At 41.6% G+C, this 12578-nt stretch overlaps 1 long non-coding RNA gene across 1 annotated transcript; it reads left to right on the top strand.

Annotated features, from left to right (window-relative positions):
* The first annotated feature begins 347 nt into the window (after positions 1-347).
* On the top strand, positions 348-11780 carry LOC130454632 (uncharacterized). The gene is made up of 3 exons (XR_008912414.1): positions 348-1293; positions 2484-2675; positions 4283-11780. It is a non-coding gene; the product is annotated as an uncharacterized LOC130454632 (long non-coding RNA).
* Positions 11781-12578: the final 798 nt, after the last annotated feature.

Below are 12578 nucleotides of genomic sequence, written 5' to 3'. Positions count from 1 at the left end.
GCATGGATTGCAAGGCTAATTAATCGCTTCTGAATTATTGTGGGTTTCATTTGAAAAGCTCCATAATATTAGCGCAAGCCCAGTGCCACGTATGGATATTTGAAAGTTTGGCCACTGAAAGTATTGAACAAATGAAAAGGCATCACTAAAAAACAGAAAATTAACATGAACCAAAGTTACCAATTGAAGAACTTTGAGACCCTCAAAGTTGGATTTAGACTCTAGCAGAGTCACTAGAGACAAGTCCAGGTATTTCTCACAGTAAGTTCATTTTAGGAATCTGGTTCTAAACTTCTATCTGTCCTCCACCTCTTCTGCCTCTTTATTTCCTTAGGCTTCTCCACTGATCTTCTATCAAGCACACTTCTTTCTACCCCCTGAATTTCCTTCCCCCTTTTCAACTCTTCTTCATCACCTCAGGAGGTTCGATTCCAAACTCTCAGGCCCTCCAGCTAGCCACCTCCTGGCTTCCTTCGTTCCAAGCTCCCAGAACTAGCTCCTCTCAAGAAACTTCTAAAACTACTGGAGAGAGCCCCAAATCTCCTGAAGAATCCTATAGTTTACACACCCAGCTTTGATGTGGGAAAATCCTTAGCCAGTGTTCATCAGAGTTCTTTCTATCCATGTGGCAGTATTGGACACTGAATGGAGGGGAAAAAATACAGCCCTGCTATATAGAATTCCTGTCCTTTCAGAGCTTACCAAGGTTCCTCACCAAGTTCCCACCTTACCTCAGTCTGTATGTTACCAGCAACCTATTGCATTTATATTATTTTGGCTTCGGATCTAGACCTCCAGTTTCTCATATATGGCTCCCAGATTAGGAAAAGCCCTCTACCTACACAGATCTGTAACTATTCTACAACTTTAGTTCTTTTAGAGTTTGGTGGGAACCCTAAGAGGTCAGTGACTGATCTAAGGTCACCCAGACAGTGTCAGAAGTCTTACTTGAATCTGCCTCCACTATAGTCTTTCATTTAGCTTAAGAGTGGCCTAAACCTACAAAGTCTCCATCATTCTATCGTATCAAGTCTTAACTATACTGCTTGACTTTCAAAGCCTGCCATCATCCAGCTCTATCATTCCTACCTAAAGTTTTTGTTGTTGTTCAGTCGTTTCGATTGCATCTGACTCTGTGACCTCATTTCAGGGTTTTCTTGGCAGAGACACTGCAGTGGTTTGCCATTTCCTTCTCCAGTTATCTAACAGGTGAGGAAACTGGAGTAAACTGGGTCAGGTGACTTCCCCAGGATCACACAGTTAGTGTCTGAGGCCATATTTGAACTGCAGAAGGTAAGTCTTCCCAATTCCAGGCTCAGTACTCTATCCACTGCACCACTCAGCTGTCCCAATTTAGTATAGTCCTTCTAATGTGATAAAGTGACAAAGTAATCCCAGGGGGATGATGGTGGAAGATGCTATCTACCTGCTGACAGAAAGATGATGGACCTTTGCATTTAAAAAAATAAAACCCATATCTTTGACCTTAGAATCAATACTGTGTATTGGTTCCAAGGCAGAAGAGTGGTAAGGGTTAGGCAAGGGGGGTTAAGTGACTTGTCCAGGGTCACACAGCTGGGAAGTGTCTGAGGTCAGATTTGAACTTAGGACATCCCATCTCTAGGCCTGGCTCTCAATCCACTGAGCTACCCAGCTGCCCCCAAGACATGCATTTTGTGCATGGCCAATGCACTGATTTGGTTTGTTTGACAGTATTTGTCACAAAAATTTGAGAAGGGGGTTGTAGTGAAGAGGGGACAAGAGGAAGAGAAAATTAAAAATTATTGTCACTCTGGCTTTTTAGTTTCCTTTTCTGCAAAATGAGGAGATTGGACTGAAAAATCTTGAGGGGTCCTTCCAGCCCTGACATTGTATGATTCTGCTCTCTTTGATCATTTCTCCCCTTTTATCAGAGGAAAAAAACCACCTGCCTACTTTCTTGAATTCACAATCTTTCTAGGCAATGACCTTCTTCACTGCTTGGGTGTTTGGGCACACAGAGGGCTGCTTCTCCACTTCCTTTTCCCCTCTTGCATTTGGTTTATAGAGTGTCTTCCTTCCAAAGACCTCATTTTAGAGTCATCTGGTTAAATGTGAGACATGCAGTATTCTAAATGGTTGCAAATTACAATAGTTAGAGAAGTAAGTTTGTAGGGAAGATGATGGAGGCAGAAGAAGGAGCCAGAGAGGATGAGGGGTAGAGGAAGGAAGTGGCTTGATCAGAGGACGCAGGAACACATTCAAATAGGCAAAGGATGGTCAGTTTAAGTCCCTGGGGAATTCCTATGTTCACCCCCAAGAGCCTCTAAGCACACCGAAGTGGTTCCCCTATTATCTGTTGCTATTTATTTTTCAGCATATTTGTCTTTGGCAGGGGAGATTTGTTTTTAACTGAGACAATTAGTCAGAATGACTCTCCAAGTAAACCAAGACATCTTTTATTTATTCATTTTTGCTTCTGTCTTTAATTGGGGCCATTTCAGAAATTGGGAGAAGAAGAGAGTGAGGAAGGGGGAGAATCCAGAGTGAAGGGAGCCAATGAACATCAAATCCTGGTGAAAGGTACCACCAACCACTTCAGAACAGCTGGGAAGCCTGCATTAAAAGCAGCTTAGACCACAAGGACTACAAAAGCCTGTCCCTGTCAGTGCTGACCTTTCTGATCAGAGTAAATGGTAAAAATAAACAAATAATTAAATAAATGAATGAATGAATGAATGAATAACTGAGTGAATAAATGAATGAATGAATAAATGAGCAAATAAATAAATGAATGAATGAATGAATGAATGAATGAATGAATGAATGAATGAAATTAAAAGGGAGGGGGCAATTGAGTGCCAGCCCTGGAGCCAGGAGGGCCTGGGTTGAAATTTGACCTCAGATACTTCCCGTCTGGGTGACCCTAGGCAAATTATTTAGCCCTGGCCCTTCTGCTTAAGAGTTGTTACTAAGACAAAAAGAAAGGGAGTTTAAATAAAAAGTAAATGGTGTCGTGCATCTCTCTTCCTTCTGTGTAGAACTGAAGATGAGTGTTGAATTCTGCATATATTATCAGAGTGTTGATGGGTTGGTTAGCTTTCTTTCTTTTTTTATACTTTGTTATAAAGGATGGCTCTCTGGATGAGGAGCCAGTCTCCTTAGAAAATGAAGGTTGGATAAAAATGAAAGAGATCCATTTCTAAAAAGATTAAAGTGTTCCCAATTTAAGATTTGATTTTTCTTTTATCTCTCTCTGTAATTTCATGAATCTGAGCAATTCCCAGTGTGGGAATTCCCTCCAGAAATCATATTCAACTTTCAGTCTTAGAAACTCATCTGGTTACTAAAAGGTCAGTTGACCTGCCCATGATCACATGGTAAATTTGCATGTAAGACAGGACTTGAAACTAGGTCTTATGGCTCTAAGGAAGACCAACCCTCTGGCCATATGCCATGGCTATTTGTCTAATACTGAGTGTGCTTTGTGGTCAATCTCATAGGCTTTTGGAGCTGGAAAAGATCTTAAAGATTACGTAGTCCAAGTCTTTACAGAAGAAGAAATTGAGATCCCAATCCCAATTTTGGTTCTTTTCCCAATATACAATGTTGCCACCGAATTCCTCACTCAACTAGGTCAGTCCAAGTGACAAAGGGGAAAAAATAGTATTAAGACTAGGCTCTGCTATTTTAGACTCAAGTCTGCCAGAAACAATATTATTTAACATTTTGACACATATATGTATGCATGTATATGTGTACATGTATATTTCCAGATATATGTTTCCATATGGGGGGGGGTGGGGGGTACACTAGAGACAGGGACATCTACATTTCAGCTTCTTCTTTAAGTCTTCCTCTCCCTGCAAAGACTTCTCCCTACAGGGTATCTGGAACAGAATCTCGTCTCAAAACTGGAAGCCAGAAGACCATGGCTTCTCTTCTCCCCAAACGCTCCCCGTTGTGCCCCTTCATCGCTGGCTTCAGAGCATGGAGCACTCAATCTCTACAAGGGCAGAGAGTCTTGGGAAAATGTGCTTTTAGCCCTGGGTCATCATCATCACCCCACGAGGACATTGGTCAACTACAGTCACATCATACAAGCCTCTTCCCATAGAATAGAGCAAGGCAAATCGAGAGAAACCTACTTAATGTTCACGGCTGGGCTCTACTTAAGCTAACAGATGTCAATGTTGTGGCTGAGTTACTTCAGTTGTGTCTGACTCTTCATGATCCCATTTGGGGTTTTCTTGGCAAAAATACTGGAGTGGTTCACCATTTCCTTTTCTGGCTCATTTTATAGGTGAGGAAACTGAGGCAAATAAGGTGGTCACACAGCTAGCAAATATCTGAGGCCAGGTTTGAATCCAGGAAGGTGAGTATTCCTGATTCCAGGCTTGATATTCTAACCACTATACCTCCTAACTGCTATTCTGTGTGCTTACAGACTATTCAATCAGCTAATAAGGATAGTATTATATCTCTTTAACTGAAAATAACATCAGAGGCCATCTAGTCCAATCCCTTCATTTTATAATTGAGGAAACATTGGTGCAAGAAGGATAAGAGACTTGAACAAAGTCACAGAAGTATATTTTTTTTAAACCCTTACTTTCTGTCTTGGAATTGATACTAAACATTGGTTCAAAAAAAGAAGAGCAATAAGGATTAAGCAGTAGGGGTTAAGTGACTTATCCAGGGTCACACAGCTAGGAAGTGGCTGAAGTCACATTTGAACCCAGGACCTCTCATCTCTAGGCCTAATGCTCTATCCACTGAGCACCTAGCTATTCCTCCTTTATAGGTTTCTTCTGAGAGAACCCATAAGCTTTCTCACCATTTAGCAGCAATTACTTTTTTGTCTTCTGCTTTCATTTTTAGTGAGACTCCTTGAACCAAGATGTGCCTCAGCTCCCCAAGTATTGTCTAGACTCCCTTGCTTTTAGGCAAGGGCCTGTATCAGAAGGATCAGCAGTTGTATAAGTAGATTCATATCCAATTCCTCTGACCCAAGAGTTTATGCTCCTCCCCTGTACCCTGTAGGAACTTGTTTTGCTTGACTCTATATAATGAAGGTTTTATTTTCCTTTCTTTTTCAATGAGGAGAAATGGGAACCTTAGGAAGTGGACTAGAAAAAAGATGGATATTTGTTGTTGATAAAAAAAATACAATTTCACTTTAAAAGTATTATTCCTCATGTTGCAGATGAAGAAACCTAAGTCAAAGGAAAGATTCAAACCCAGATCTTCCAGACTCCAAACTTAGCACTAATCCTATCTTTGAAAAAACAAATCCAATTGATTCTTTTTGCAGTGAAAGCATTTCCTTCATCTGGCCCTCTCCTGGAGGAGGTGATATGGCATGATTCAGGAGTTCTTCATTCCTTCCAGATCCAAGAGTTCTCTGTGACCCTGATCAGAATGGAAGGGACTCCATACATTGGGAAATGCTTCTCCCGTGACCTTTAGTCACCATGGACAGCCTCTGACTTTGGGCTGGGCAGGCCGGTGTCTATGGTGACAAGGGATCAGTCACTGCAAGGTTGTTGTACAAGTTTTTTTTTTTTTTTTCTGACCCCTCCCTCTAGGCAAATCAGATCTAAAGGCTCTTTATCAATTTGGCAGTGGTTTGAGCTATCCACAACACCTTCTGAAGACACTTAGTGCAAGTCTCGTGCTTTTTAAATATGGTGGCCACCATTCAGAGCCAACAGAATCTGTTACATATAAAATCTAGTGTTTTCTTGGGGCTTATGTGCTATTCAGCCCCTTCAGTTGTGTCCGACTCTTTGTGAACCCATTCGGGGATTTCTTGGCAAAGTGGTTTGCCATTTGCTTCTCATTTTATCGATGAGGAAACTGAGGCCATTGGGGTAAAGTGACTTGCCCAAGGTCCTATGGCTAGTGAGTATCTGAGGACAGATTTGAACTCAGGAAAATGAGTCTTCCTGATGCCAGGCCCAGCACTCTCTCCACTGTGCCATCTTGCTCCCCTTGACTTATGTACAAGTCACTTTTGGGGGTTACCATCTTCTTTGAGATTGCACAGAATTGATTCATCATCCTTCTAATACCCTATGGGTAATTTTCCATTTCTGCCACTGCCTCCATGCTATTTTGCCTTGAGGGGACACAGACCTATTTCTTTTGTGTTCCACCACACAACAATATATTTATTCTGATGTAATCACAGATGACCAACCCAAAGGATGATATCATTATCCTATACCAGGGGTTGCTGCAAGTCAGCCATGATCAAGCTGAGTAGTGAGGTCTGACCCTAGCCCATGGACTTTGCTTCCACTGAAGAGAGTTTTTCCAGGGGAAGTCCCAAGCTTGGTTCTGCAATTTCTGGCTCAGAGGCCATGCTCCTGTTCTGTGACTCATCTCCTTTGCCAGCTCTGGAAGAAGGGCCAGAGTGTGAGAGATGAGGACCATGGACCTGACTTCTGCATAATCCATTCTGCTTCTCCCTCACCTGAGATTATACTCATTTGCATTTGTACAGCGCGTTAAGGGTTGCAAAGTGCTTTTCCTCCCAACAATGCCAGATAAGGCAAGGAAGTTTCCCACTTTACAGTTCTGAAAACTAAGGATCAGAAAGGTGTTGTGGACATGCACTGAACTTGTGACTTGATCGCTTAATAAATGCTTGTTGAATGGCCATTCATTTCTGTCTGGCAGCGTGTTAGCCCACCATCAATGGATTATTGGCCTCTTGGACAGAGAACTATGTTCCATGTATATAATTTTGGGGAACAACATACTTCAGGGTCAACAGCTCCTACCTGGGGAGTGACTAAAAGGATCTCTTTGTCAGTAAGAGCCCAGTGGACTTCTGATTGCTATCCCTTTCCCAATACAAAGCTGCCCAGGATGGCTTCTGCATGGAACCCCGAGGCCTTGCTTAGATAATAATTGACTTTTCCATAGTGATTTAAGGTTTGTTTATAAAGGGACCTAACAAATACAGTGTCTTATGGACAACTAGGTCAGAAAGACCCATCTTTCTGAGTTCAAATCTGGCCTCAGACACTTTCTAGCGATGTGACCCTGGACATGTCACTTAGCCTTGTTGACCTGAGTATTATCATCTGCAAAATAAGCTTGAGAAGAAAATGGCAAACTACTTCAGTATATTTGCTAAGAGAACCTCAAATAGGGCCATGAAGAGTCAGTCAGGACTGAAAGGACTGAACAAAAACAAAGATCTTAATGCAGAAAGTTTTAATAGCTAAATTAAGTTTTAACAGCTAAAAATTGCACTTAAACTTTTGGACAACCTGTCTAATCTCATTTGAGTCTCATGACAACTCGAGTCAATAGGTTTGGTAGATATCTGTATTCTCATTTTATAAAGAAAGAAACTGAGGTTCTTTTGCTCTTGGTCAAGCAACTGGGAAGAATCAGGGGCAAGATTTGAACTCCTATATTCCTGAATGCACAAATGATGGCCTGGCAGATACTCTCCAGAGTTCAATTTAGTTTGAAATCCTATTATCCTAATAGCTTTCTTTTTTTTTAAATAACTGTTACCTTTTTTCTAAGAATTGATACTAAGTATTGCCTCCAAGACAGAAAAGTGATAAGAACTAGGCAATGGGGGTTAAGTGACTGGCCCAGGGTCACACAGCTAGGAAGTGGCTGAAGTCACATGTGAACCCAGGACCTCTCATCTCCAGGCCTGATGCTCTATCCACTGAGCACCTAGCTACCCCTCCTAATAGCTTCTTTGTGTGCTGCTTCTAAGAAAACCCATAAACTTTCCATTTAGTAGCAATTACTTTTTTGTCTTCTGCTTTCATTCTTAGTGAAACTCCTTGAACCAAAATGTACCTCAGGTCCCCAAGTATTGTCTAGACTCCCTTGCTTTTAGACAAGGAGCCTGTGTTAGGAGTACCAATAATCAAATGGATGTTTACAGGAAACTGAATATTGTGTAATTAATGACCAAGTTTAGCCCCAGAGAAAAGACGAGAAAATGCATTGACCTCTTGGCTCTAGCACACCCTTTGTACCTTCCATATCTCCCAGATAGAGGGCAACCCCCAAAACAAATGTCTTGACTGATTATGAAAGTCCAACAGGAATAAAACTAGTTCTTTAGGGTTTTGCTATTTCCTTCTTTTAAAATGCAAATATTATTGGGGGAGAAATATATTTAGTATCAATGAAGTACATTCAGACAGTTACAGTTTAGTGGATGGGAACCAAGTCTAGATACGAGAGGTCCTGGGTTCAAATTTGGCCTCAGATGCTTCCTAGCTGTGTGACCCTGGGCAAGTCACTTAAATGCCCCGTTGCCCAACCCTTACTGCTCTTCTGCCTCAGAACCAATACTTAGAATTGATTCTAAGATAGAAGGTAAGAATTTTTAAAAAGACGGAGTATAGAGCCAATACTTTAAGCCACCCAGCCTTAGGGGGACTGGAAGGGTTAGCTCATCATCCAGAAATGGATGACAAGTAGAATCCGAAAACAACATTTTCCTACTTCACGATCTTGACAGGGCACACTCCTATGCCCATGAGCTTAATTTAGCTGACACCCAGGAGGGATATCTAGGGCCCCAAAGGTATTCTCTGGCACAGAGTCCAATGCCTTGGTAATTCCTGGCAAAGACAAAGCGAAATAATGGCCCAGAACCAAGACCAGTACCTTAGCTGTTAGAACCTCCTTTGTCTTCATTGTTCTAAATATGGTGCCCCAGACATGTAAATCCAAGAGGGAAAACCTGTTGATGCCAAGAAATTCTAAATATTTAGAGGGTGACAAAAATTGGCCCCTGAAAAAGAGCCGTTGCCATGGATTCAATAATGTGTGTTCATTTCCATTTAGTGTCTTGAACTCAGTTTAATTTAATTTAATACAGTTTGATTTATGGAAGGTATTATGAGATAAATATTAATAAACAAAAGGAGTTTGCAAAAACACCCATTAGGCAGCATGTGTGTTGACAGTCAATCATCAAACATTCAACTCTTACTATGTGGGTATTTGCAAAATTTAAAAACTCTATTTCTGCTGTTGAGGTGCCCCCAGCCCAATGCGGGAGATGACATGCAAACTAGGCACATACAAAACATACACATCGTAGTCTTAGAGGGGAGTCACAGTGGGGAGACCTAGGAATAACCACTTGCAGAATGTGGGGTTTGAGTCTGCTAAGTATAAGGGATTGAAAATAGTAGTAGTCTCTCGGTAACCGAGGATGATGATTGTCTTTGTGCGTTTTTGTGCACAAAGACACCTGTGCATGAAGATTTAAGTGGAAAAGCCGATGCACAGAGACAGTCCCACTCTCTCGGCGTCGGAAGCCTGGGTCCAGTGGCACGAAAAGTCGTTACACCTGGAGACTTCCTCAGCTGCATTGGATGGCCGTGTTGTCTTTTGTGCTCCAACACGCCCTAAGCACTCCACAGTGCTTTGCTGCGTCGCCCTCTCAGCCGTTGAACCTTCTTATTGGTTTCTGAACCTTCTTATTGGTTTCTTCCATCTGTTCCGCCGAAGCAGTCTTCACATGCTGGGTGAGCAAAGCCCTGGTTCACCAGGGGTCGACGACCCGATGGCTACCCTCACAAGGTTTAGCCGGTCTGTCGAAGCCTTTGCCTGGGGTGTGGCCGCTGCCGCATACTAGCAGCTATTAGGAGCCACCAGTGAGAGCTGGGTGTCAAGTGGGGGTCAGAGGCTGGAGAGCTGCCCTAGGAGGGTGAGACAAGCCCTCCATACCAGAGATACTACTCCTCCTTGAGTACCCCATACACCCCAAGGGATTGAAAATAGCCAATTTTTAAACAATAATGATGGGCATTGATATAGCACTTGGAGGTTTTTGAAGCACTGTGTATATATGATCTCATTTGCTTCTCACAATGGCACTAGGAAGTAAGTCCTCGTATTACTCACATTTTCTAGATGATGAAACTGAGGCTGGGAGAGAGTAAGCAACTTGTCCAGAGTAAAATAGCTAGTATCTGAGGTAGGATTTGAACTCAGGTCTTCCTGACTCCAAGTCCAGCAATATACACCACATGGATACCTAAATGACTCCTTCAGGTGTATAAGGCATTTTATTACAGTATCCCATTAAATCCTCAAAACAACCATATGAAATAGGGACTACAGACGTTATCCTCACTTTTTACAGAAAAATGTACTGAGGCCTGGACAAGCTGGTTTGATTTGGAGGCAGGATTTGAGTCCAGATCTCTCCTGCCTCTGGTCCTATCATCCTTCCTTGTGCCGTGATTGCAAAAGGGTTATGAAGAAGGTGCGTAGAGCAGACCTGTCTGTTCTCAGTCCGCGCTGAAGGACTCAGTGCATTAGTAATGATGAAGCAATCCCCTTCACTGGCCAAGGCACAGGAAGTGCTACTGACTTAATGGTTCTTTAAAAGAGTCTTTGAAACAGGCAGGTAGGTGGTTCAGTAGATAGAGTGCTAGCCTAGAGCCAGGAAGACTCATCTTCCTCAGTTCAAATCTGTACTCAGACATTTACTAGATGTGTGACCCTGGGCAAGTCATTTAATCCTGTTTGCCTCAGTTTCTTCCTCTGGAAAGTGAGTCAGAGAAGGAATGGCAGGGGCAGTGAGGCTCAGCAGATAGAGAGCCAGATGGGAGATCCTGGGTTCAAATCTGACATCAGATATTCCTTAGCTGAGCCTAGCCCTTTCCTCTCTCTTCTGCCTTGGAACCAATACACTGTATTGATTCTAAGACAGAAAGTAAGGGTTTGGGAAGGTGGGGGAGCAGCAGTGGAGGAAACAGCAAACCACTTCAATATCTCTGCCAAGAAAACCCCAAACGAGGTCACAAAAGAGTAGGATGTGACTGAAAATGACTCCCATTCCTTCTCCTCTTCTCAGATGTAGATCATATCAGCACCATGTCAGCCACTCACAGTTCTAAGGGCAAGACTCAAGTTTGTTCTTCCACTTCTGTGGCTCTGTGCCCCATTGCTCATTGGTTCTGGCCTCTCTTCTGGCTCTTGGCTCTGAGGTTTCCTGTCCTGCTGGTTTCTCTTTCTCTTCCAGTCATCTGCCGTCACTCAGACATCAATGATTCCCAGTCCACAAGCCATGATTCTTCCCCTTCGACCCATTTGTTGCTTGGTATCACCCAGCCTCTTACTAATGGGGTCACTTGGACCCCATTAGTAAGCTAACTAAGCTCTCTGCTTCACACCAGAGCCACCACTCCATCGCTGACATTCCCCAAGGAAGTGACGGAGCTCCTTTCAAATGAGACATACTTCTGGGCCACTTACTGTATACTCAAGCGCCGAGTGTGTCCTATAGTCTTCCCACCCCACTCTTAATATCCATCTGAGCCTTAGTTTTCTCATGTGTAGAATTAGGCAGGGCAGCTGCATGGCTCAGTGGACGGAATGCTGGCCTTGGATTCAGGAAAACTCCTTCCTGAGTTCAAACCTGGACTCAGACACTTACTTTCTGTGTGTCCCTGGACAAGTCACTTAACCCTGTTTGCCTCAGTTTCCTCATCTATAAAATGACGTAGAGAAGGAAATGGCAAACCACCCCAATATCTTGGCCAAGAAAACCCTAAATGAGCTAACAAAGAGTTAGACATGACCAAACAATTACAACAAAGCAACAGTATGCAGCATGTACTGGCCAGAGAAGAATTATTTTATATTATATTTATTAAATTATATCATACTATATCATATCATATTATGTTATGATATGCTATGTATTTATTTTATGATATTATGTTATGTTATATTTTGTTATGTTATATGTATCATGTTATGTTATATTATGTTATGCTGTTATGTTATGTTGTGTTATGTTTTGTTTTATGTTATAGATGTTATATCATATTTATCATATATCACATCATATCATGTTATATTATTGTATATGCTATATTAAAATATATTGTGTTGTTATATCATATATTGGTTATGTTATGTTGTATTACATTGTGTTGTTACATTCTATTATATTGTATTATATCATATAATAGATTAGATTAGATTGTCATATCTTGCTATATTATATCACAGTATTATATTTATATTACATTTAATTATATTATGTTTGAATTATGTAACAGTACATCATACTATTAAAATTTCATTATCAAAATTGGCACCTCAAATCATTAAGCAAATGTTACTTATTAAGACTTAATTTGTTGTTTTGTTGATTTCTAGACTTAAGAAAACAGGGAAATTTTAATAATGTAGATTAGACTTAGAAGTGTGCCATCTAGGGAGCAGCTAGATGGCTCAGTAAAGAGAGACCCAGACCTAGAGACAGGAGATCCTGGGTTCAAATCTGGCCTCAGACAATTCCTAGCTGTTTGATCTTGGGCAAGTCACTTACCCCCCTTGCCTAACTATTGTTCTTCTGCCTTGGAACCAATACATAGTATTGATTCTAAGACAGAAGGTAAGGGTTTTTTTTCAAAAGTGTGCCATGTATACATTTTGATTTTCTAGTTAAACATTTACCAGTATACTCCTGTGCTTACTCCAGTCTGCTAACTGGTAACTGCCAATATTAATTAAGTATTCTTGCGAACTAAGTGCTAAGCTCTTTTGCTTTCATGATACTAAAAAACTAAGCTTTTCTA

This window comes from Monodelphis domestica, chromosome 5 (genome assembly GCF_027887165.1).
Source record: "Monodelphis domestica isolate mMonDom1 chromosome 5, mMonDom1.pri, whole genome shotgun sequence".
Taxonomy (NCBI): Eukaryota; Metazoa; Chordata; class Mammalia; order Didelphimorphia; family Didelphidae; genus Monodelphis; species Monodelphis domestica.
This window is presented reverse-complemented; position numbering and strand designations above follow the sequence as displayed.